Below are 27525 nucleotides of genomic sequence, written 5' to 3' on the forward strand. Positions count from 1 at the left end.
ATTGTTAACATTATAGATTGGATATTTATTATAGTCAATGTACATGCAGTGCCGTAGCTACACCGAGGCACTACCAGCTGCCTCGGTGTTTTTCTGGGCATATAACAATTTCATTTAGCTCTAAAAATAACTCTTCGACTTTCTTAATTTGCCTCAATGTACACAAACCATCGAGGCGGAATGTCTATATTTGAAACAAAAAAGAACTGAATATTAGATATAGTAAATAAACTCTACAAACTACGGTACCATACAGTACCGTTTAATGTTCACTTATTGATTGTAAAGTGACGATATGTGAAACGTTTAGAAGTAGGTTTATGGTATTGGTAACAAAGCCTCTTATGATTGTGACGGTAAATTTCTTCTAAATGCACATTTGTTTTGTCTAAATTTATGTAAACCGTGTAGAATTAACTTCAACTGTATCAAAAGTTATAGCCCTAAAATGTTGAAATGTTGTATTTTTATGTAATATAGGGGGGGGGGGGGGGATGCCCCCGGACCCCCTAGACCGTTCAGCCTCGGTGTTATTTTAAGTGAATTAAGGGGATTTTAAAATAACGCATATGTCGCATGCAACACACTCATTTCTGTAGTTTACCATAAGTCATAGTCAAACTAAGGTATGCTTAAGATGTAGGTTAGCCCTGCACCTGGGGATTGGGTTCAGAAAAGTTTACTATATGAATGTCTTTTACAAAACCCATATCCATAGGTCAAGGTCACAATCCCATTTTAATGTCACTGTTCAGAGATCTTGTACATGTAGTTTGCCTCATCTGCATTGGATCTTACATGCAGGAGCGTAGCTAACGCTTCGTTCATGTGGATTCATAATTGTCCTTAAGGGGTTCGGGGGCATGATTTTTTGAAGTTTCAAGTTTCAAGCTTGTCCAGATTTTTACATCTCAATGCAAAGAGTGATTTGAAAGAACTTGGCATTAATGTTCACAATGAAACACTGCAACTTGAATGCAAATCCCCATTTATATAAGTCAAATGTCAAGGGAACACATTGAGGATGCAATTCATACATTACTAGGTGTACATGTAATTATCACTGCCAGTGATGTAGCAAGAAAACAAACTCTATTTTTCCTAGAAAGAAATTTATTGCACAAGTCTTTGCATTGATTATAAAAGAGAATTAAAAGAAAAATACACAATATAAAACAAAACAGACTCCATTTATGGAGCCTTACATTATCAAAGTACATGTATAGTAAAACATATTTTTAAAGCATTTGTTCCCATTTCTCAAAACTATGATGAAATATATATCACAACAACATGAATGACTCACAGGGTACCACAAACTGGTCTCAACTTTTATTCTACAATCACATGATGGCAATAATAATAAGGCCATTTTAATACATATATGTCACTTAAAAAGATGTATATAATAAGTGATTTAAACAGCATTTGATCCCTTATGGTTCAAAATAAAAGATGCAGAGATAAACTAGAGCTGTCACAGTAGTGACGAATACCCCCAAATGCCGCCTGGACACAGGAATGGCAAACCATTCCTTTGAAAAGAGGCCATAACTCCAAGGTTACTGCAAACTGCATCTTCTTTTATCATGCATGTACTGTTTTATTTAAATATGTTGAGTAATTTAGAAGTTACACTGCTGACAAGAAAAACTAGCCTTTCATGAGTTATCGTCCGGAAACTGTTTTTCTATTTTTAGTAACAGTGACCTTGACCTTGGCCCCAGCAGCCCCGATATCAAACTTGACCTGTATCTTCTGATGTTACACCTGTGTACCAAAAATTGTTCAAATCTGTCTAGCCTTTCATGAGTTATCGTCCGGAAACCGTTTTTCTATTTTTAGTAACCGTGACCTTGACCTTGGCCCCACCAGCCCCAATATCAAACTTGACCTGTATCTTCTAATGTTACACCTGTGTACCAAAAATTGTTCAAATCTGTAAGCCTTTCATGATTTATCATCCGGAAACCGTTTTTCTATTTTTAGTAACAGTGACCTTGACCTTGGCCCCACCAGCCCCAATATCGAACTTGAGCTGTATCTTCTGATGTTACACCTGTGTACCAAAAATTGTTCAAATCTGTCAGGCCTTTCATGAGTTATCGTCCGGAAAACGTTTTTCTATTTTTAGTAACAGTGACCTTGACCTTGGCCCCACCAGCCCCAATATCGAACTTGACCTATATCTTCTGATGTTACACCTGTGTACCAAACTGTATCTTCTGATGTTACACCTGTGTACCAAAAATTGTTCAAATCTGTCTAGCCTTTCATGACTTATTGTCCGAAAACTGTTTTTCTATTTTTAGTAACAATGACCTTGACCTTGGCCCCACCAGCCCCAATATCGAACTTGACCTATATCTTCTGATGTTACACCTGTGTACCAAACTGTATCTTCTGATGTTACACCTGTGTACCAAAAATTGTTCAAATCTGTCTAGCCTTTCATGACTTATTGTCCGAAAACTGTTTTTCTATTTTTAGTAACAATGACCTTGACCTTGGCCCCACCAGCCCCAATATCGAACTTGACCTGTATCTTCTGATGTTACACCTGTGTACCAAAAATTGTTCAAATCTGTCTAGCCTTTCATGAGTTATCGTCCGGAAACCGTTTTTCTATTTTTAGTAACAACTAGACAAAGCTGTATAATTTTTGCCTATTTTAACTTATTCAGGGGCCATAATTGGAGACATGATCATGTGATTCCAACCACAATCACAGGGGCAAATGTTCTCACCATGGCTAAAAGTTTGAAAAAGATTCATTCAAAAATGACAAAGGAGTAGGACGAACAAAACTAATTTTACCCAATTTAACTCATTAAGGGGCCACAACTCCACTCAGGATCATGTGACTCCCACCAAATTCATGGAGGCAAAGGTTTACATCATGGCCATTAATATTTGAAAGTTTGAAAAAGATTTGCTCAATAGCTTCAAAGAAGAATCCTGGACAAAGCTAATTTTGCCCAATTTAACTCATTAAGGGGCCACAACTCCACTCAGGATCATGCGACTCTGACCAAATCCACGGAGGCACAGGTTTACATCATGGTCATTAATATTTGAAAGTTTGAAAAAGATTTGTTCAATAACGACAAAGATGAATCCCGGACAAAAAAAAAATGGACGGACAGACGGACGGACAACCCGATTCCAGTATACCCCCCCAAACTTTGTTTTGGGGGGTATAAAAACTTTGTTTTGGGGGGTATAATAAATAGTGTACAATTTGTTTACAAATATATAGAAAATCTAGATGCTTATGATTAAAGTGACACTCTTATTCCAAATCAATACATACACATGTACAACAAACATCAGTTTTGACTGATAAGCCTGTAACTACTTAAACTAAATAATGCATTTATGAAAATTATTAATTACTGATAACAAGATTGTAACCATGTATTTAATAGCGAAGCGCAAAACATATTAAATGATTGGTGAATGCTAAAAGATTTACTGTGGTCTACTATAGTCGCATAAGGTAGAAATACCGTGTTTTATGCTCATTTCTTTAAAATTAAACTGGGTATCCTTCATAAGAACCATTGTTTTTGACATTTATTCATCCTTTTTGGAATATTTAAATAATATTATGAATTGTGGTAAATCTCATTTGGGAGTTGGAGTGCATCTTTAACAAAAGCCCATAACACCATTGGCTGCATAAAAAGTTTAAACATCACTATTCAGAAAAAAAATAAACATGAATTTTGTACATAAGAAATATACAGTCATGTTACAGTCAATTGAATCCACTATCCGAATTATTAAAAGTATTTACGAGTTTGAACAGACATCATGTGAACCTCTGGCAATGTCAGAGATGGATTTTGGTCTCCAAGCCAGTATATTGGGTTTAAAAGAGGTAGAATTTCTTATTTCTTAAATTTTCACTCAAAAACAATCATGTATTTGAAGAGTTGTAATTTTTTTACATTTTCGGAAAATATGCCTTAAATATGTCATGGAACTTGTCAAATGGTTGTTATCAGTTTGAAAATAAGAAAAATATATTACATCAAGCTTGTGAAAACAAAAGCTTGCTTTAAGTAGAGCCACTGATAAATCAAATCAAACTGCCCCAACAGGTCTAGTGCAGATGACTGCAGAATTGTGTATGAAGACGGCCCACAACAAGATTCTCTTCTTTGTTATATACAATATTATTCCAGTTCACCACTTGAGTAGGAATTCGTAGAAAAGTTTCTAGCTTTAACACTATTTATCCACAAATTATACACACTTTGTCTGTTGATTTATCACCAAAAAACTAAATCATGATGGTTTCATCAATAACGTCCATGTGACACAGTCATGGCCGCATCTTTGGGTCATCTCTGAATCCGTCCACCCACAGAGAGGTCCTACAAAATATGATTCAAAACCACATATTAATTGTCTTCAAATATGATATCAATCATGTGTAAATTTGAAAATATATACAAGAATGCAATGTTCAAGTCATCAAATGCTACCGAAGTGGGGGAAAATTGTTTTAAAGAACTACTTGGGCTACAATGAGACACGGACGCATTAAAGATGCACTCTTACTCCAAAATAAGATTTACCAAAATTAATGTAATTGTATATTGATGATAATAAAAAGGATGAACAAAAGTATAAAACAATGGTTCTTATGGAGGCTAATGAGTTGAGTTTGAAAGAAATGTGCAGAAAAAACAGTATTTCTAACTATGAGACAATAGTACATCACAGTAAATCTTTTTAGCACTCACCAATCATTTAATATCTTTAAGTGTTCAACTTTTAAATTCACAGTTACAAGCTTGTTATAAGTAATTAATTTTTACCATAAATGCATTATTTAGTAAGTAGTTAAAGATTTATCAGCCAAAATGTATCTTTGATACACATGTGTATGTATTGATTTTGAATAAGAGTGTCACTTTAATGCAAACCTTTGTTATACAATTAAAACTATTACTATTACTTAAACCTCTAAGTAAGAAATACACTTTTTTCCTTAGTATTTTTCTATGAAAATTCTATCGCAACAGCAATTTCAAGACAGTGATACTCATTGATGAATAGGTCCTCAGACAGCTACATTTTCTGAGAAATTGAGATCTAACAAAATTTGATGTTTCTCCAGATAAGATTTTTAGATTTAGATGAAATAAGAAAAATGATACAATGTTTGTGACCTTGTTGTTCCTTATCCCTGATTAAGCCCCTTCACTGCATTTAAAATGTGTTAAAAAAAATTGAATAATGAAAATAATGAGTTCCACAGTGCCTCTTAAAATGAATGAAAATCCTGTTGACTACTTGATTTTAAAGCATAAAACAGGTTTTCTATGTATACTGTCAACTTCTTTTTTTAGTTGAAAAATGAGAAAAGGAAAGCTTAGACTTCTAGCAGTGTTTAGGAAATAAATACACAGAAGCTCACCGTCTGATATTAATCCTGGCTCTAGTTTGGCGTACTGGAAACTCAGGCCCAATGTACTGGATCTTACGCGCCATCGGCAGTATCTGCAAGAGGACCGGGTGTAAATCTTGGATACCTCATTTATTAAATCATTATCAATTTGAGAAAGTTCTTATCCAAATATTAGTAGTGTACGTACATGTTAGTCAGAACATCTGAAAAAAATATTTAGTCTGGGATCTTAAATTTTGATGTGGAATGTGAATTGCGCTCAGAACAAGTACAGACTTTAAACGAGTGCATAAATCGTAAGCTTGTAGCCAAAATTTATCCCTTACCTAAAATTTGTAGGGCTATACTGAGGGCTTAGCTGTAAACTGCAGGGACTGTCCACATTATCCTCTAAAATGAGGGGAAAGGTGGCATAGACAACTGGTGGTACCACTTTGCATTTCTGCCAGCGCACAACAAGGAGTGTCTGAAAATGACAAAGAATGACGATGCACTTGTACTGTCAAACATGTATATCTGTCATGTAGCAATGCTGGTTCAGTGGCGTCAAAACCACTGCAACTGAACAATTCACTACAAATGTCTGGTCAAAAAAAAGATACAAATATTACTGGGAAGCCTTTCTCACCCAGAAGGCCACACCCAGTTGCTGAAACCTGTGTGTATCATGGAGCTGTGCTGGCTCTCTGGGAGAATCAAAAGTAACAAAAGATGTCACATTAACAGTTGTATGCGCAGCCTGTGCCCGCTACACTCAATGCTGAAAAACGGGTAACCTTTCTCTTTACACAGGTCACCCCAGTTATCATTATTAATTGAATGCATTATGTTTGATTCAAGTATAAATGCTTTAATGTCTTAATTTGAAAAGTAATTTATTTTTGTAACATTACATTGGAATTTTGTAACAATAGAAAGGCAATCTCTATAACATATTCATAAAACTCAAATTTAAGGAAACAAAACAACAATAAACAACGTTTGCTAATAGATCATATGGACTTCGCTCTTTTTCTTCCATTCTTCATATAAGAATCACCTTTTTTATGCAAGTTTAATAAATTATTATTATTGATAACCATTTTATATAAACATTTTTATGACCATTGCATGATAATAGATCTATGAGATTTATTTATGCATATATATATATATATGTCATTTTGTAACAAATCAAATATTTCATAAAGTTATATCACAGACTGATTACCAAAGTATATTAGGGATGATATCTTTACTAAAACACAACATCATTAGAATGCGTTTGATACATGTACGTGCGTTAATTAAGATTTAATTCAATGTGACAAATATATAACACAGGATAACCCATTAAAGTTATTCAACTTATTTCCAATGGGGTTCTTATGACAAATATTATTATTTGCCAAGATCTCAGTTGTAAGCTGTTTAAATAGGTTTTATTATACAAAAAATAACTCACATGTACTCTGACTTAGCTTAAGAATGATTAATGTACTACAACCGATTGTAAAAACTATTGACACTTTAGCATAAAATGACAACAATCTTAGAACTGATATGCAAGCTTAAATGAATAACAATTAATAAAATAGAAAATCTTCTAATTCTGCCCAATTCATATAAGCAATGAGATGTGATTTCATTTCTTTTCACTAACAGACTATGTCCAAACAAAGTTAAAAGCAATTGTATATGCCTTGGATTTAAATATATTGTCAATACCATAGACTTTGAATACTGATCGATAATTTCTTGTTTTCAGACTAACGGAAAATATATGTATATAATAATATGGACATATATGTATATAATAATATGGACGGTAACAAGAAGACATTTGGTGGGTTGAAATAGTCGACTTAAAGGTCACTTTGTTAACAAACAATGCAAAAAAGCATATTTTGAGCAATAAAATGTCAGAATTTTGGATTTCTACAATTGTCTTTACATAACCTCTTAGTTATAAGAAACATATTTTGAGTTAAATGTATAGAAAACAGTGTAATTACACTACTGTTGTTAAGTGCAGATTATCGGAGACAGACATGGCAGAAAGCAACAGGCAACTGATATAAGCCCCAACTAATCTGGACACTGTTTGGTCAGACCGGCTAGTTTAATTGACAGGCTGCGTAATGTAATTTATATAAAATATAAAACTTGTACAACTTATTTTATGCAATAAACAATAATCATAAACTTCTTTTATTATCGCAGATTTTACGACTGCAAATCATGAATTCTCTCATAAATCAGTATCAACAAAGGAATTTAAAGGCAAGTATATTTCATTAATTTTAACAACACTGTCCATTTGTGCCAGGGCAAACTAGAGGGCTCTTTTTGGAAACCTAACCAGATGTCTCCCAAATGCTTGTTTCATTTTATTCCATGACATTTGACAATGGGAGATATGGAACTGATTATGTGTATGGGTTGATGATATGAACATTGGACACACTTGTTATGAAAATCAGGTTCAGGAGATAGCGAACATGAATTATATGGCTAGAACCTTTGGCCTTAACCCTGTGCTTAGAATGTGAGTTCTCCACTTCATCTGAACAGGGTGAACATTTGACCCGAGTTTCATAGAAATTCTTTGAGGGGTGCAAAAGAAAAACAATGTAGGCATGAACATATATACATGACCATTAACTGTGACCTTGACTTTCAGCCAGCTAGCTTGGAATGTGGGTTCTGCATGTTAAGTCATGATAAGGTGAACATTTTACAAAAGTTTCATGAACATCCTTTAGGGGGTTTAGGAAATATGGAGTTTGAGCTAGCTAGCTGGAGTGTGTGTCTGCATATCATTTATGTTAGTAACATTTGATTTGGGTTCTGAACATTAAGTCTCAATGTACTTGATTATTGCTTGGCAACAAATGAAACAACAGGGCCCTGAAGGCTCTGCATCACTCACTTGATCCTATTCAAGTGTAAAACAAGTGTTTTCAGGGTGGGGGCAATTGTGACAGGGGGTTCGATCCTTCCTAGTGACCCAAGTTTTTTTTAATTTCACTGATGATTTTTTTAATATCACAGATGACCCAGTTGCAAACCTTTCCTTGCTCTTATAAGAACATTCCGACCAGGTTTATATAAAATATGGCCTCAACAGTGTTTTTAACAAGGTTTTTTTACAATTTGACTTTGTGACCTAGTTTTTGAACTCAGGTTACCCAGTTTCAAACTTGACATAGACTTCATTAAACACCAACTTTCTGACATAGTTTCATGGCGATCAAGAGAATGTAACCTCTACAGTTTTTACAAAGTTTTTCTATGATTTGACCTAGTGGCCTGGTTTTTGACCTCTGATTACCACGTTTCAAACTCTACCTAAAGATCATCAAGAATAACATTCTGATCAAGTTCCATGAACATAAGGTCATAAATGTGGCCTCTAGAGTGTGAACATGTTTTTCCTATTATTTGACCTAGTTTTTGACTGCACATGATCCAGATTCGAACCTAACCTAGAGATTATTAATGTTAACATTCTGACCAAGTTTCCTGAAGATACATTCAAAATTGTGACCTCTATAGTGTTAACAAGCTTTTGCCTTTAATTTGACCTGGTGACCTAGTTTTTTAACCCCAGATGACCCAATACCGAACTCAGCAAAGATTTTATTGAAGGAAACATTCAAAACCTTAACCAGAATTTCTAAGTCGAATAATAAAGGCCTATTTTTTGCATTAAATGCAAACTATTTTTTTAAAACTTGGTTAATTAAGTAGGTTGGATGGTTAAGTACCATTGTATAAAGTCTCAATGCAATACCTCAAGGAGTTGCTGAGATATTAACCTATGTGTGCTTGCATGCAAAGGTGTGATGCTGACGCCGATGCTGATGCTTGGGTGAGTAGTACAGCTCTCCATATTCTTTGAATAGTCGAGCTAAAACAGTATCTCCCTTATATAAATAAGGAGATATCCCACCACTGGCGCCATCAATTTTATGCGCAATACTCATTAGGTTCATTCTGAACTAGATTTGAGACCTATACAAATGCATGTACACAAACGTTCACTTCATTACAAATAAATGAATAAGAAGGTTCAGGTGCTTGTGGTCCAATGTTGTAGTTGTTCTGGCAATACTTCAGACAGGTTGCTGGATATATTCCTATTAACACACGTCAAGATGAAATAGTTCAATCCGTATATAAGAAAAAAGATACAAATCATATTTGATATGCAGTATTCAAAAAACATAAATGGGTATAATTTACAAACTTTAAATGCAGCAATGTAAAGAAACCATGTTGTTAAATGTTTAGCTTTCGAAAAATTGCATGTACAAAAGATTTTTGTATTAAAAGCATAAGTTGCTATAGTCCCTCCAAAAAATCAGTTTACTATTAATATATCCTGCTTTTCAGAAAGACATCTTTGCCCAAAAATAAGATTTGTATGAGCAAATGTATGCAGACAAGGAATATATCTTTCGAAATTTGCTGTACAATTTTCAAGAAAAGTCAATCTTCTATTTGAATATATATATTTATATATATGCCGTTTCTGTACATGTTTGTACCATTCTTACCAGCTATGATTGTTTAAAGTCGGCAGGGCCTCTGCTGCAGGTAGGTAAATGTTGGCATAACTGGTACCAAGATAGTTAACAGCAACAATTAAATACAGTCCTTCCCCATTGGTAGTCCTACAAATAAAAAGTACACATTTACCAAAAGGATATCGACATGGATATACATGGAGGCACCCTTCTGGTAGTACCAATATTCTGTGAATGGAACCATCAACTAATATGTTAAACTTCCTTTGGTTTTATTCATTACAAAATAATAAGCTGGTCCTATCAATTAATATGTTTTATACCCAGGGGAAAGCTGCTACAATCATAAGAGGGTTGTGCTGTGAGCTACTCAAGAAATTACTCTTGGCACTATTGTACAGCATCAATTATGAATAATTAATGAAGATAAAACTCAGAATTAGTAGCCCCTTAACTAAATATGGAGATATCCCATTAGTGGCACCATCAATTAGTGATATAGAAAGATAATTATGTTACAAGCATCAGAGGAAGATTCCTAAAGAGATAACTCGGCTGTGCAGATAACTGCATCCACAAGCTCTCAAAGGAGTCCTCCAAGATGAGGATTAACCAAAAGATCAGCAGCTCCTTTAATAAATAAAATGATATTCCATCAGTGGCTCTAGCAATTAATATGTGCAATACCCTTTGGATTCATTCAAATGAGCTGGTCCTATCAATTATTGCAAACAAAATAATTGCACTGAGATTCGTTACAGAAAAAATATTCTTTAGTGCCAATCTGGTGTACAGCCCCTTTAATGAAACCGACTCACTTTTTATTTCTATTGCCTTGAGTATAAATGTTAAAATGTCAAAACTAAATAAGAAAATAATGTATTATTAATTTATATTATGTATTATTAGATTTTCAATTTCATACTCAAACATCAATATTCTTCAGATATTTAGCACTGTCAACTGGCCAAATTTCAACCAGATAGCTGTATAATTCCAAAATCCAAATGTCACTGGTATACGTTACATTCCCGAAATAAGAAAAAAAAACGCTATCTATAGAAAGATAATTTTGTTTCAAATATCAGAGGAAGGCTCCTAAAGAGATAACTCGGCTGTGCAGATTACTGCATCCACAAGCTCTCAAAGCAGTCCTCCAAGATGAGGATTAACCAAAAGATCAGCAGCCCCTTAAATAAATAAAGTAATATTCCATCAGTGGCTCTAGCAATTAATATGTGCAATACCCTTTGGGTTCATTCAAATGAGCTGGTCCTATCAATTATTGCAAACAAAATAATTGCCCTGATATTCGTTATAGAAAAAAAATTCTTTAGTGCCAATCTGGTGTACAGCCCCTTTAATGAAACCGACTCACTTTTTATTTCTATTGCCTTGAGTATAAATGTTAAAATGTCAAAACTAAATAAGAAAATAATGTATTATTAATTTATATTATGTATTATTAGATTTACAATTTCGTACTCAAACATCAATATTCTTCGCGAGTTAAGCACTGTCAACTGGCCAAATTTCAACCAGATAGCTGTATATTTCCAAAATCCAAATGTCACTGGTATACGTTACATTCCCGAAATAAGAAAAAAACATGCTATCTATAGAAAGATAATTTTGTTTCAAACATCAGAGGAAGGCTCCTTAAGAGATAACTCAGCTGTGCAGATTACTGCATCCACAAGCTCTCAAAGGAGTCTTCCAAGATGAGGATTAACCAAAAGATCAGCAGCCTCTTAAATAAATAAACATTTTGAACCCAAAATATCTATAGAAAGATAATTTTGTTTCAAATATCAGAGGAAGGCTCCTAATGAGATAACTCGGCTGTGCAGATTACTGCATCCACAAGCTCTCAAAGGAGTCTTCCAAGATGAGGATTAACCAAAAGATCAGCAGCCCCTTAAATAAATAAAGTGATATTCCATCAGTGGCTCTAGCAATTAATATGTGCAATACCCTTTGGGTTCATTCAAATGAGCTGGTCCTATCAATTATTGCAAACAAAACTAGAACTGTAAGCCATAGGCTAACGAATACCCCCCACCCCTCCATGTCTAGGTTGTTTGCCCTGGAGTTAGGCCGGACAAAGCTAATTTTGCCTACAAGGGGAGATAACTCCAGTCAGGGTCATGTGACCTGTACCAAATTCACAGAGGCGAAAGTTTACAACATGGCCATTAATTTCTGAAAGTTTGATAAAGATTTGTTGAATAATAACAAAGATGAATCCCGGACAGGGCTTATTTTGCCTACTTTAACACATCAAGGGGAGATAACTCCAGTCAGGGTCATGTGACCTGTACCAAATTCACAGAGGCGAAAGTTTACAACATGGCCATTAATTTCTGAAAGTTTGATAAAGATTTGTTGAATAATAACAAAGATGAATCCCGGACAGGGCTTATTTTGCCTACTTTAACACATCAAGGGGAGATAACTCCAGTCAGGGTCATGTGACCTGTACCAATTTCACAGAGGCGCAAGTTTACATCATGGCCATTAATTTCTGAAAGTTTGAAAAAGATTTGTTGAATAATAACAAAGATGAATCCCGGACAGGGCTTATTTTGCCTACTTTAACACATCAAGGGGAGATAACTCTGGTCAGGGTCATGTGACCCGTACCAATTTCACAGAGGCGCAAGTTTACATCATGGCCATTAATATCTGAAAGTTTGAAAAAGATTTGTTCAATAACGACAAAGATGAATCCCGGACAAAAAAAAAAACGGACGGACAGACGGACAGACAGACAGACGGACGGACAACCCGATTCCAGTATACCCCCCCCAAACTTTGTTTTGGAGGGTATAATAATTGCCCTGATATTCGTTATAGAAAAAATATTCTTTAGTGCCAATCTGGTGTACAGCCCCTTTAATGAAACCGACTCACTTTTTATTTCTATTGCCTTGAGTATAAATGTTAAAATGTCAAAACTAAATAAGAAAATAATGTATTATTAATTTATATTATGTATTATTAGATTTACAATTTCATACTCAAACATCAATATTCTTCAGTTAAGCACTGTCAACTGGCCAAATTTCAAGCAGATAGCTGTATATTTCCAAAATCCAAATGTCACTGGTATACGTTACATTCCCGAAATAAGAAAAAAACATGCTATCTATAGAAAGATAATTTTGTTTCAAACATCAGAGGAAGGCTCCGAGATAACTCAGCTGTGCAGATTACTGCATCCACAAGCTCTCAAAGGAGTCTTCCAAGATGGAGGATAAACCAAAAGATCAGCAGCCTCTTAAATAAATAAACATTTTGAACCCAAGCTATCTATAGAAAGATAATTTTGTTTCAAATATCAGAGGAAGGCTACTAATGAGATAACTCGGCTGTGCAGATAACTGCATCCACAAGCTCTCAAAGGAGTCTTCCAAGATGAGGATTAACCAAAAGATCAGCAGCCCCTTAAATAAATAAAGTGATATTCCATCAGTGGCTCTAGCAATTAATATGTGCAATACCCTTTGGGTTCATTCAAATGAGCTGGTCCTATCAATTATTGCAAACAAAATAATTGCCCTGATATTCGTTATAGAAAAAATATTCTTTAGTGCCAATCTGGTGTACAGCCCCTTTAATGAAACCGACTCACTTTTTATTTCTATTGCCTTGAGTATAAATGTTAAAATGTCAAAACTATATAAGAAAATAATGTATTATTAATTTATATTATGTTTTATTAGATTTACAATTTCATACTCAAACATCAATATTCTTCGGTTAAGCACTGTCAACTGGCCAAATTTCAAGCAGATAGTTGTATATTTCCAAAATCCAAATGTCACTGGTATATGTTACATTCCCGAAATAAGAAAAAAAAAACACGCTATCTATAGAAAGATAATTTTGTTTCAAACATCAGAGGAAGGCTCCTTAAGAGATAACTCGGCTGTGCAGATTACTGCATCCACAAGCTCTCAAAGGAGTCTTCCAAGATGAGGATTAACCAAAAGATCAGCAGCCTCTTAAATAAATAAACATTTTGAACCCAAAATATCTATAGAAAGATAATTTTGTTTCAAATATCAGAGGAAGGCTCCTAATGAGATAACTCGGCTGTGCAGATTACTGCATCCACAAGCTCTCAAAGGAGTCTTCCAAGATGAGGATTAACCAAAAGATCAGCAGCCCCTTAAATAAATAAAGTGATATTCCATCAGTGGCTCTAGCAATTAATATGTGCAATACCCTTTGGGTTCATTCAAATGAGCTGGTCCTATCAATTATTGCAAACAAAATAATTGCCCTGAGATTCGTTATAGAAAAAATATTCTTTAGTGCCAATCTGGTGTACAGCCCCTTTAATGAAACCGACTCACTTTTTATTTCTATTGCCTTGAGTATAAATGTTAAAATGTCAAAACTAAATAACAAAATAATGTTTTATTAATTTATATTATGTATTATTAGATTTACAATTTCATACTCAAACATCAATATTCTTCAGTTAAGCACTGTCAACTGGCCAAATTTCAACCAGATAGCTGTATAATTCCAAAATCCAAATGTCACTTTCAGGTATACGTTACATTTCCAAAATAAGAAAAAAACGCTATCTATAGACAGATAATTTTGTTTCAAATATATCAGAGGAAGGCTCCTAAAGAGATAACTCGGCTGTGCAGATTACTGCATCCACAAGCTCTCAAAGGAGTCTTCCAAGATGAGGATTAACCAAAAGATCAGCAGCCCCTTAAATAAATAAAGTGATATTCCATCAGTGGCTCTAGCAATTAATATGTGCAATACCCTTTGGGTTCATTCAAATGAGCTGGTCCTATCAATTATTGCAAACAAAATAATTGCCCTGATATTCGTTATAGAAAAAATATTCTTTAGTGCCAATCTGGTGTACAGCCCCTTTAATGAAACCGACTCACTTTTTATTTCTATTGCCTTGAGTATAAATGTTAAAATGTCAAAACTATATAAGAAAATAATGTATTATTAATTTATATTATGTATTATTAGATTTACAATTTCGTACTCAAACATCAATATTCTTCAGTTAAGCACTGTCAACTGGCCAAATTTCAACCAGATAGCTGTATATTTCCAAAATCCAAATGTCACTGGTATATGTTACATTCCCGAAATAAGAAAAAAACATGCTATCTATAGAAAGATAATTTTGTTTCAAACATCAGAGGAAGGCTCCTTAAGAGATAACTCGGCTTTGCAGATTACTGCATCCACAAGCTCTCAAAGGAGTCTTCCAAGATGAGGATTAACCAAAAGATCAGCAGCCTCTTAAATAAATAAACATTTTGAACCCAAGCTATCTATAGAAAGATAATTTTGTTTCAAATATCAGAGGAAGGCTACTAATGAGATAACTCGGCTGTGCAGATTACTGCATCCACAAGCTCTCAAAGGAGTCTTCCAAGATGAGGATTAACCAAAAGATCAGCAGCCCCTTAAATAAATAAAGTGATATTCCATCAGTGGCTCTAGCAATTAATATGTGCAATACCCTTTGGGTTCATTCAAATGAGCTGGTCCTATCAATTATTGCAAACAAAATAATTGCCCTGATATTCGTTATAGAAAAAAAATTCTTTAGTGCCAATCTGGTGTACAGCCCCTTTAATGAAACCGACTCACTTTTTATTTCTATTGCCTTGAGTATAAATGTTAAAATGTCAAAACTATATAAGAAAATAATGTATTATTAATTTATATTATGTATTATTAGATTTACAATTTCATACTCAAACATCAATATTCTTCGGTTAAGCACTGTCAACTGGCCAAATTTCAAGTGGATAGCTGTTTATTTCCAAAATCCAAATGTCACTGGTATACGTTACATTCCCGAAATAAGAAAAAAAACACGCTATCTATAGAAAGATAATTTTGTTTCAAACATCAGAGGAAGGCTCCTAAACAGATAACTCAGCTGTGCAGATTACTGCATCCACAAGCTCTCAAAGGAGTCTTCCAAGATGAGGATTAACCAAAAGATCAGCAGCCTCTTAAATAAATAAACATTTTGAACCCAAGCTATCTATAGAAAGATAATTTTGTTTCAAATATCAGAGGAAGGCTACTAATGAGATAACTCGGCTGTGCAGATTACTGCATCCACAAGCTCTCAAAGGAGTCTTCCAAGATGAGGATTAACCAAAAGATCAGCAGCCCCTTAAATAAATAAAGTGATATTCCATCAGTGGCTCTAGCAATTAATATGTGCAATACCCTTTGGGTTCATTCAAATGGGCTGGTCCTATCAATTATTGCAAACAAAATAATTGCCCTGATATTCGTTATAGAAAAAATATTCTTTAGTGCCAAACTGGTGTACAGCCCCTTTAATGAAACCGACTCACTTTTTATTTCTATTGCCTTGAATATAAATGTTAAAATGTCAAAACTATATAAGAAAATAATGTATTATTAATTTATATTATGTATTATTAGATTTACAATTTCATACTCAAACATCAATATTCTTCAGTTAAGCACTGTCAACTGGCCAAATTTCAACCAGATAGCTGTATAATTCCAAAATCCAAATGTCACTTTCAGGTATACGTTACATTTCCAAAATAAGAAAAAAACGCTATCTATAGACAGATAATTTTGTTTCAAATATATCAGAGGAAGGCTCCTAAAGAGATAACTCGGCTGTGCAGATTACTGCATCCACAAGCTCTCAAAGGAGTCTTCCAAGATGAGGATTAACCAAAAGATCAGCAGCCCCTTAAATAAATAAAGTGATATTCCATCAGTGGCTCTAGCAATTAATATGTGCAATACCCTTTGGGTTCATTCAAATGAGCTGGTCCTATCAATTATTGCAAACAAAATAATTGCCCTGATATTCGTTATAGAAAAAATATTCTTTAGTGCCAATCTGGTGTACAGCCCCTTTAATGAAACCGACTCACTTTTTATTTCTATTGCCTTGAGTATAAATGTTAAAATGTCAAAACTAAATAAGAAAATAATGTATTATTAATTTATATTATGTATTATTAGATTTACAATTTCATACTCAAACATCAATATTCTTCAGTTAAGCACTGTCAACTGGCCAAATTTCAACCAGATAGCTGTATAATTCCAAAATCCAAATGTCACTGGTATACGTTACATTTCCAAAATAAGAAAAAAAACGCTATCTATAGAAAGATAATTTTGTTTCAAACATCAGAGGAAGGCTCCTTAAGAGATAACTCGGCTGTGCAGATTACTGCATCCACAAGCTCTCAAAGGAGTCTTCCAAGATGAGGATTAACCAAAAGATCAGCAGCCTCTTAAATAAATAAACATTTTGAACCCAAAATATCTATAGAAAGATAATTTTGTTTCAAATATCAGAGGAAGACTCCTAATGAGATAACTCGGCTGTGCAGATTACTGCATCCACAAGCTCTCAAAGGAGTCTTCCAAGATGAGGATTAACCAAATGATCAGCAGCCCCTTAAATAAATAAAGTGATATTCCATCAGTGGCTCTAGCAATTAATATGTGCAATACCCTTTGGGTTCATTCAAATGAGCTGGTCCTATCAATTATTGCAAACAAAATAATTGCCCTGATATTCGTTATAGAAAAAAATATTCTTTAGTGCCAATCTGGTGTACAGCCCCTTTAATGAAACCGACTCACTTTTTATTTCTATTGCCTTGAGTATAAATGTTAAAATGTCAAAACTATATAAGAAAATAATATATTATTAATTTATATTATGTATTATTAGATTTACAATTTTATACTCAAACATCAATATTCTTCGGTTAAGCACTGTCAACTGGCCAAATTTCAACCAGATAGCTGTATAATTCCAAAATCCAAATGTCACTGGTATACGTTACATTCCCGAAATAAGAAAAAAAACGCTATCTATAGACAGATAAGTTTGTTTCAAATATATCAGAGGAAGGCTCCTAAAGAGATAACTCGGCTGTGCAGATTACTGCATCCACAAGCTCTCAAAGGAGTCTTCCAAGATGAGGATTAACCAAAAGATCAGCAGCCCCTTAAATAAATAAAGTGATATTCCATCAGTGGCTCTAGCAATTAATATGTGCAATACCCTTTGTTTTCATTCAAATGAGCTGGTCCTATCAATTATTGCAAACAAAATAATTGCCCTGATATTCGTTATAGAAAAAAAATTCTTTAGTGCCAATCTGGTGTACAGTCCCTTTAATGAAACCGACTCACTTTTTATTTCTATTGCCTCGAGTATAAATGTTAAAATGTCAAAACTATATATGAAAATAATGTATTATTAATTTATATTATGTATTATTAGATTTACAATTTCATACTCAAACATCAATATTCTTCGGTTAAGCACCGTCAACTGGCCAAATTTCAACCAGATAGCTGTATATTTCCAAAATCCAAATGTCACTGGTATACGTTACATTCCCGAAATAAGGAAAAAAAACACGCTATCTATAGAAAGATAATTTTGTTTCAAACATCAGAGGAAGGCTCCTTAAGAGATAACTCGGCTGTGCAGATTACTGCATCCACAAGCTCTCAAAGGAGTCTTCCAAGATGAGGATTAACCAAAAGATCAGCAGCCTCTTAAATAAATAAACATTTTGAACCCAAGCTATCTATAGAAAGATAATTTTGTTTCAAATATCAGAGGAAGGTTCCTAATTAGATAACTCGGCTGTGCAGATTACTGCATCCACAAGCTCTCAAAGGAGTCTTCCAAGATGAGGATTAACCAAAAGATCAGAAGCCTCTTAAATAAATAAACATTTTGAACCCAAAATATCTATAGAAAGATAATTTTGTTTCAAATATCAGAGGAAGGCTACTAATGAGATAACTCGGCTGTGCAGATTACTGCATCCACAAGCTCTCAAAGGAGTCTTCCAAGATGAGGATTAACCAAAAGATCAGCAGCCCCTTAAATAAATAAAGTGATATTCCATCAGTGGCTCTAGCAATTAATATGTGCAATACCCTTTGGGTTCATTCAAATGAGCTGGTCCTATCAATTATTGCAAACAAAATAATTGCCCTGATATTCGTTATAGAAAAAATATTCTTTAGTGCCAATCTGGTGTACAGCCCCTTTAATAAAACCGACTCACTTTTTATTTCTATTGCCTTGAGTATAAATGTTAAAATGTCAAAACTATATAAGAAAATAATGTATTATTAATTTATATTATGTATTATTAGATTTACAATTTCATACTCAAACATCAATATTCTTTAGTTAAGCACTGTCAACTGGCCAAATTTCAACCAGATAGCTGTATAATTCCAAAATCCAAATGTCACTGGTATGTACGTTACATTCCCGAAATAAGAAAAAAAACGCTATCTATAGACAGATAATTTTGTTTCAAATATATCAGAGGAAGGCTCCTAAAGAGATAACTCGGCTGTGCAGATTACTGCATCCACAAGCTCTCAAAGGAGTCTTCCAAGATGAGGATTAACCAAAAGATCAGCAGCCCCTTAAATAAATAAAGTGATATTCCATCAGTGGCTCTAGCAATTAATATGTGCAATACCCTTTGGGTTCATTCAAATGAGCTGGTCCTATCAATTATTGCAAACAAAATAATTGCCCTGATATTCGTTATAGAAAAAATATTCTTTAGTGCCAATCTGGTGTACAGCCCCTTTAATGAAACCGACTCACTTTTTATTTCTATTGCCTTGAGTATAAATGTTAAAATGTCAAAACTAAATAAGAAAATAATGTATTATTAATTTATATTATGTATTATTAGATTTACAATTTCATACTCAAACATCAATATTCTTCGGTTAAGCACTGTCAACTGGCCAAATTTCAACCAGATAGCTGTATATTTCCAAAATCCAAATGTCACTGGTATACGTTACATTCCCGAAATAAGAAAAAAAACACGCTATCTATAGAAAGATAATTTTGTTTCAAACATCAGAGGAAGGCTCCTTAAGAGATAACTCGGCTGTGCAGATTACTGCATCCACAAGCTCTCAAAGGAGTCTTCCAAGATGAGGATTAACCAAAAGATCAGCAGCCTCTTAAATAAATAAACATTTTGAACCCAAGCTATCTATAGAAAGATAATTTTGTTTCAAATATCAGAGGAAGGCTACTAATGAGATAACTCGGCTGTGCAGATTACTGCATCCACAAGCTCTCAAAGGAGTCTTCCAAGATGAGGATTAACCAAAAGATCAGCAGCCCCTTAAATAAATAAAGTGATATTCCATCAGTGGCTCTAGCAATTAATATGTGCAATACCCTTTGGGTTCATTCAAATGAGCTGGTCCTATCAATTATTGCAAACAAAATAATTGCCCTGATATTCGTTATAGAAAAAAAATTCTTTAGTGCAAATCTGGTGTACAGCCCCTTTAATGAAACCGACTCACTTTTTATTTCTATTGCCTTGAGTATAAATGTTAAAATGACAAAACTATAAAATAAAATAATGTATTATTAATTTATATTATGTATTATTAGATTTACAATTTCATACACAAACATCAATATTCTTTGGTTAAAACAAATGCATGTACACAAACATTCACTTCATTACTAATAAGGTACCTTAAATAATAAGGTTCCAATGCATGTGGTCCAATGTTGTAGTTGTTCTGGCAAAACTTCAGACAGGTTGCTGGATATATTCCTATTAACACACTTCAAGATGAAATAGTTCAATCCGTCTATAAGAAAAAGATACAAATCATATTTGATATGCAGTATTCAAAAAACATAAATGGTTATACCAAGAATACATTTATGTGCCACCATGTTGAATTTTTTAACAATACAATTACTACAATTTTGATACAAATAGCAGTCCAACTGCAATCATAACCAACTAAAATAATACCATGACCAACCTCTTAAATGATCCTGAAAGTATTATATCATCATATAAAATTATCAGCTGTGTCTACCAAGGAAGTCAGGTGAACAATGACTTTCAAAACTCCCTCCTAAATTGAGCAAACAACTGGTCACACCTGATGACAACAAAAGGCCACACAGGTCAATATGTTCCTTCAATCACCACTTATGGTCAAAGGGAGATAATCACAACATTATCTCAAATAAGATCTGGTTAGGCCTTAAAAAAAATGTTTGGTTATGGTCACATCCTTTTTTATTTTTTTATTAGGCGTTGGAGAATGGTGTTAAAGTTATCTTCTGTATAAGCATTTAAGGTTTTAAAGTTTATATTAGTATGTGCTTAAAAGAACCCTTAATATTCTCATAGAAATTTAAATTTCAAATTGACATAAATTCAAAATTGTGATTTCTCCACCCAAGGAATGCTTGCTTTTTTGCTTGAATGGTGACAAAGACATCAGAACAATGATGCAGGTCAGTCAAATAACTTGTTTTTCCTTGCCAAAACATGGTTAAGAATTTAAAAATGTGCCTGTCAACAGAAATAAAAAGAAAATTTAAAACAAAAAAGTCAATCAAGGGCCATAATTTGTATTAAGGGCTAAAATGGAGTTATGTAACCTTATTGTAAGATGGTCAACATTAATTGTGTGAAGTATTTAGTCAATTGAATGAAGGGTATAGGAGATTTTTATTAAAATCCAAACTTGACCTTAACTGCTGCACTCTCACAGATTTACCATTTTTACAACTTTTTATTTTGTTTGTCTTGGAAAGAGCAATTTTTGCGTAAGGCCACAACAAATTGATCATTTGTTCTACGGATTTTGCCCAAAAAAAAGTAGGAGCGAGCAAGCGAAAAAAAAAAAAACTTTTTTTTAAATTTATGGCAAATCAGAGGCGAGCGAAGAGCGAAAATTAAAAAAAAAATGTATATTTCTTACCAAATTTATCATACAACTATGTCAAGAAATGCTTTTTAATTGCAAAAAAAGGTTCTCAGTTATAAATGAAAAGGTTTTGAAAGCATCACATGAAAATATGTCTCAATATTTAACAAATGGCAATTATAAAGATCCAGTGCTTAACTATTAACTTTCATTGCATTAGCAATTTAATTGTGGATATTATTGTAAAGACAGCATTCCTCACAGTAACCTGCAATTATTCGAAGAATATAAAAATGTATATAACACAGAGAACATTTCTGAAAAAATACAATGAACATTGAAGCAGTGTTAAACAAATCTGCAAATGTGGCCTGGTCATTATATTAGAGCAGGTGGTGGAATAAAGATGTTTCCGTTTCAAGACCTCACTTTTACCATGAACCTATGGTTTAAAGGTCTGTGCCTTGAAAAAGAATAACATGACAACCTCCATAGCTTCAATGCCTGTAAGAAACAGGACACTTTATCACTAATTGATCAAAGAAAATAAGTGCGATAAGAACAAAAAATTTAGAAAATTCAAACAGTCATTTACTTATAAAAGGTTTTATTTTCTGATTTTACTGATGTTATTATGCACCAGTCAATTGTAACCACGCCCCCAAGGTCTGGGCAATAACGGGGACTTTGACTTCTGGTCCAGCCAAACCCAGGTAAAATCTCCGCCCTGTGGGAACGAACTGATGGTAAAATCACCGCCAAATGCCCACGCAGCCCAGAGAAGGCACATTCCCTGCTATATTTTGCGCGATAAAACCCACCGCATTCACCCGGCACTGCGGGGCCACCTGAAAGGTAAAAACACGGCCCATTTCCCCGGCTATTCCCGGTATACCCCCGCACCGGGGGGAGCCGTGGTTACAATAGACTGGTGCATTTTAATACTGTATGTGTAAATACAGACTGTTTCTAAAACATTTACAAGTCCTACTTTTTTCTGTTTATAACACTTATGAGTACAGTATATGAATACTGAGAAATGCATTTCAGAATTTTAAAAAAATAACTCACGAAAACATGTTCAATGGTTGTAAGTCGTGTGTCCGGCGTGTATTTGAATAGAAGTTTTGCACTCAAAATCTGATTTAGTCATTATTTAGCACTAAATTTTGAGTGCAAAACAATGAATTACTTAAAACACACATAGATAATTAATGCCTTCGACGCTGTGAAACTGCTGTTGTTTACTGAAGGCTATAAATCCATTGACTATGACTCTGATTTTTACTTAAAACGTGTATTTTACATTACGAAAACTGATTTAGTAAACTGAAAATGAATACCGGAAATAAATAACAACAGTGCGTCCTGCAAAATATTCCCGACAAAAAAGACTGTCAACAAATATCGGCTGTTTTGCGGTTACCCGGACCTGACTTTGTCCTGACACGAGGAAAGTTTGCTCGCGAAGAATGTAAAGCATGGAAATACCTTCAAAAATAGACGAAGTCGACGTTACAGGTTTAAATTTTAAATAAATCAAATTAAGAAAATAGTGGAAATTCAGAAGTATACAAAAAAAAATCCGCGCGGCCAAATAATATGTGCGGGCGCAATTTTTTTTATTTTGTTATTTTTTTGCGTTTTTCGAATTTTAGGTGCGGCAAATCCGACGAACATATGATCAATTTGTTGTGGCCTAAATATCTTCAAACCAATGATATAAGATTGCTGACAAAAAATCAGATCATAGATTTTCATATTTCCATTCGAAAATTAATGTTTTATGGCCTAAACCGCTACTTACGGTTTAAGAAAAATGCATAAAACATGGGTTTTTTTAATACTGGTTTCAATGGATTTTCGCTAAAATCTGCTCGTTCCAAAACAAAAAATAAAAAGGTTGTCAAAACGTTCAATCTGTGAGAGTGCAGCTTTAAATGTTAACATGCCCTTAAAATTTATCAGAAGTTCGTAAGTCAATCAGGGGCCATAACTTGTATCAAAGATATAATGAAGTTGGATATTATGGAGTTATGTTACCTCATTGTGTGAATGGTCCTGAACAATTGTGTGAAGTATTAAGTCAACTGAATGAAGAGTATAGAAGTTATAAATAAATATCAACCTGCCATAAATCATTAACCTTTAAATCAACTTGAACTTTATTATGAACATTGATATCATTTATAACATCATTTATCTTTCAAAATAAGGATACTTTATTTCATTCAACCATTAAAAATAAAACTACTCGCCTACTGGAAGTCCTTGTCCAAATATCTGTACGTTTATGGATTTTTTAAATTTTTGATATAGCAAATCCTTCACGTACAAATTGTTAAGTATCAAAAGTGGGTAGTTATTCCGATCGGGATTCAGGGTTAAAGCATATAACATCTATAAAATATCATAAAAACAAGAAATATTACCAGTTACGTTATTTTATATTTAAGTTCCGTACACCGAAAATAAATATCCGACTTCTAACTTCTAATTATGAGTTTGACGGGTTTTCTTCATTTCATTCGGTCAAAACATAATGATATATATATGAAGGGCACAATTTTAAAATAATCAGAATATTTCGGCCATGGCTGAGTTGTTACAATTGTATTAATGCACCAGTCAATTGTAGCCCCACCCCGGCCGGTCCAGCCAACCCCGGGTAAAATCCCCTCCCTGCAGGGACCAACTGTTGGTTAAACCCCGGCCATATGCCCCCGCACCCCAGAGACTCTATATAGGGCCCAATCTTTGCTAAATTTGGCGCACTCACCCGGCCCTGCGGGGCCACCTGGAAACACAGCTCTTTTCCCCGGCTATCCCCGGTATACCCCTGGACTTGGCGGGGGGGCGTGGTTACAATTGACTGGTGCATAACAAGGTCTATCTCAAAGCTTGTCAGAGGTGCCAGAGTTATTACGATTGGATCGAGTTGTTCCCCTTGGCATTAATTGTTGTCTGTGTCAGTCAACCTTCGTTTTATTGGAAAGGTAAACAATGTGTTTTAATGCATTAAATGCTTGTTATGTGCAAAATAACTTTTAACTTACATGGTAAAATATGAATATAGCCTGTGTGTATCATCTATCAGTGTACTAAGACTTCCTTTGTTTACTGTGAAATCGAAGTTGATATATAAATGTATAATCTTTAATACATATATGTTGAGGATTTAATTACCTTTCAAATTATGTGGCCTTAAAAAGTATTTCTATAGTATGTGTCCGACACCTGACCTATTTGTTGACATAGGGTTCGGTCATTTTGTTTTGTGACGTATGTATAATCAATCGGTGTACATATGACATTTTCACTAGATAACAATACCAAACATGGAGGTTACGTGACCGCGAATATGCAAGTTGTTAAGAAGCACCAGTGTCAGTGAAGTCATCTGCATATATAAATAGATGAAAATCTGATCTGGGCTTTGCGAGATTCTAGCAATAGCAATGGCTTACACAGGGTTCGAATTTAGACTTGCATACTCGCAAAACGCTTTTATTCAAGCTCGCACAATTCTGCGAGTGGCTTTTTCTAGACCACAAAATGTTAAAAGGAAAGCAGAATAAACATGAACTTAACTCCGCTATGTAGTTGAGTGTAAACAGCCTATAAGTGGCATGTTTACACAACCAGTATAAAGAAGACAGTACGGAGTCACGCTCTAGTAAGTTTCCAAAATAGAACAAATACGGAAAAAGCCGAGTTTTATTACGAATCTTTCTGGGATTCTCCGAGGCATGCATAAAACAAAGTGAATTAAAATGATGTAATCACCTAACTCAGTCATTAGCTAAATTTAGCCCAACTGTCAAAGTTTTTGTTATCAAAATGCGGCCAGCATCTGATGAGTCTTTCCATACTTCCCAAAAAGAATAAGCCATCAACAAGTTCTAGTAGTCGAGTCACTCAAGATTGATACTTTTTAATATTCATAATATGTCTTAGGTGTAAATTTCTACTTTAATTAGACAATATAATTATAAGGGAATAAAGCAAATGATAAAATTGCAAGTTGATTTTTCATTTTGCGAGTTGCCTCAAAAAGCACTCGCAAAATTTTGCGAGTGCTCCTCAAAGTTAAATTCGAACCCTGTTACATTTAGAAAGTTTTAAAAAGTAGAATATAGAAAAACAAGAGCTATCATATCGACCATGCCGCTTCGACTTAGAATCAGTGACGATGTAATATTAATACCAAGTTTGGTCTCTTTATGTCAAACCTAACTAAAATTATTTTATACATAAGGTGACTTTGATGCTGCCCTCCCACCAGCCTGCCCAAACAATGACGCCAGTCATTCAAATAACTTGATTTCCCATTATGAAAATGTGGTTAAGAATATACAAATATGCCTTTCAAAGGAAATTAAAAAAAAATATTAAAAAATATATAAAAAATTCAAGGGCCATAACTTGTACTTAGGCTTAAAACGGAGTTATGTTTCTTGTTGTAGGATGGTCGTAAATAATTTTGAATTTTATTAAGTGCATTTAATGAACGGTATAGAAGTTATTTTTTATTAAAATCCCAACTTGCCCTTAACTTTTACTTGCCTAAAACTTTAACCTAAGTCAATCAGGGGCCATAACTTGTATTGAGGGTATGGAGTTATGTAACCTCATTGGGTGATGGTCCTGAACAATTGTGTGAAATATCAAGTCAATTGAATGAAGGGTATATAAGTTACTAAACAATATCCCAACCTGCCCTAAAACTTTAACCTAAGTTCCATAGTCAATCAGGGGCCATAATTTGTATAAAAGATAATATGGAGTTATCTAACCTCATTATGTGATGGCTCTGAACATCTGTGTGAAGTATTAAGTCAATTGAATGAATGGTATTGGAGTTTTAAGTAAAAATCCCAACTTGCCCTAAAACTTTAACCTAAGTCAATCAGGGGCCATAACTTGTATTTAGGATAATATGGAGTTAAGTAACCTCATTGTGGGATGGTCCTGAACAACTGTGTGAAGTATTAAGTTATTTGAACAAAGGATATAGAAGTTATTAATAAATATTCCAACTTGCCCTAAAACTTTAACCCAAGTTTCATAGTCAATCAGGGGCCATAATCTGTGTAAAGAATAATATGGAGTTATCTAACCTCATTATGTGATGGCCCTGAACAACTGTGTAGCCAATTGAATGTAGGGTATTGGATTTATAAGTGAAAATCCCAACTCGCCCTAAAACTTTAACCAGACGCCGACACCGACGCCGACGCTGGGGCGAGTAGTATAGCCCACCTATTCTTCAAATAGTCAAGCTAAAAATGTAATTACGTATATATTTTAATTACTTGGGAAACGACATGATCTTCAAATGTTTGTAGCTGACAGTTCTCTCGAATGAATATAAACAATCCGAAGTGCAGGTACCCGTTCATGTGATCATTATTCGGCATGTTTCAGATTACATTGATAGATGGTATACACCGATAGATGACACATTTAGTATAAACCTTATGATCAATTTCAACCATAAAATACTTTACTTAATACAATTTCAATATTTTTAAAACACCCCCGCTTTTTGCACCAACCCGTTTAGACGTAAGGGATTGGAAGAATTCCGTATAACACGTCTATTATTTTAGACTACTGGAAGCCCCAGCCAAAATACGTCATTTTATAATTGATTAAATTGTTCATTGTTTACTGAAAACACAAACAGTACCTCTACATTAAAAAAGATATTGTACAGGGCCATACTTTATTCCTGTTTAATGAGCATTGGTCCGCAGACACGGCAAGTCAGTTTGAGGATGAAATCGAATAAAAGTCAAGATGTTTACCATTTTTCTTTCG

At 34.1% G+C, this 27525-nt stretch overlaps 1 long non-coding RNA gene across 1 annotated transcript; it reads right to left on the bottom strand.

The window, feature by feature from the left end:
- Positions 1 to 1101: 1101 nt before the first annotated feature.
- On the bottom strand, positions 1102 to 27525 carry LOC128246959 (uncharacterized). The gene is made up of 6 exons (XR_008263402.1): positions 27430 to 27525; positions 20504 to 20622; positions 9964 to 10080; positions 5749 to 5888; positions 5432 to 5514; positions 1102 to 4382 (listed from the first exon to the last, which is right to left on the bottom strand). It is a non-coding gene; the product is annotated as an uncharacterized LOC128246959 (long non-coding RNA).

Source organism: Mya arenaria, chromosome 9, assembly GCF_026914265.1.
Source record: "Mya arenaria isolate MELC-2E11 chromosome 9, ASM2691426v1".
NCBI classification, from domain to species: Eukaryota; Metazoa; Mollusca; class Bivalvia; order Myida; family Myidae; genus Mya; species Mya arenaria.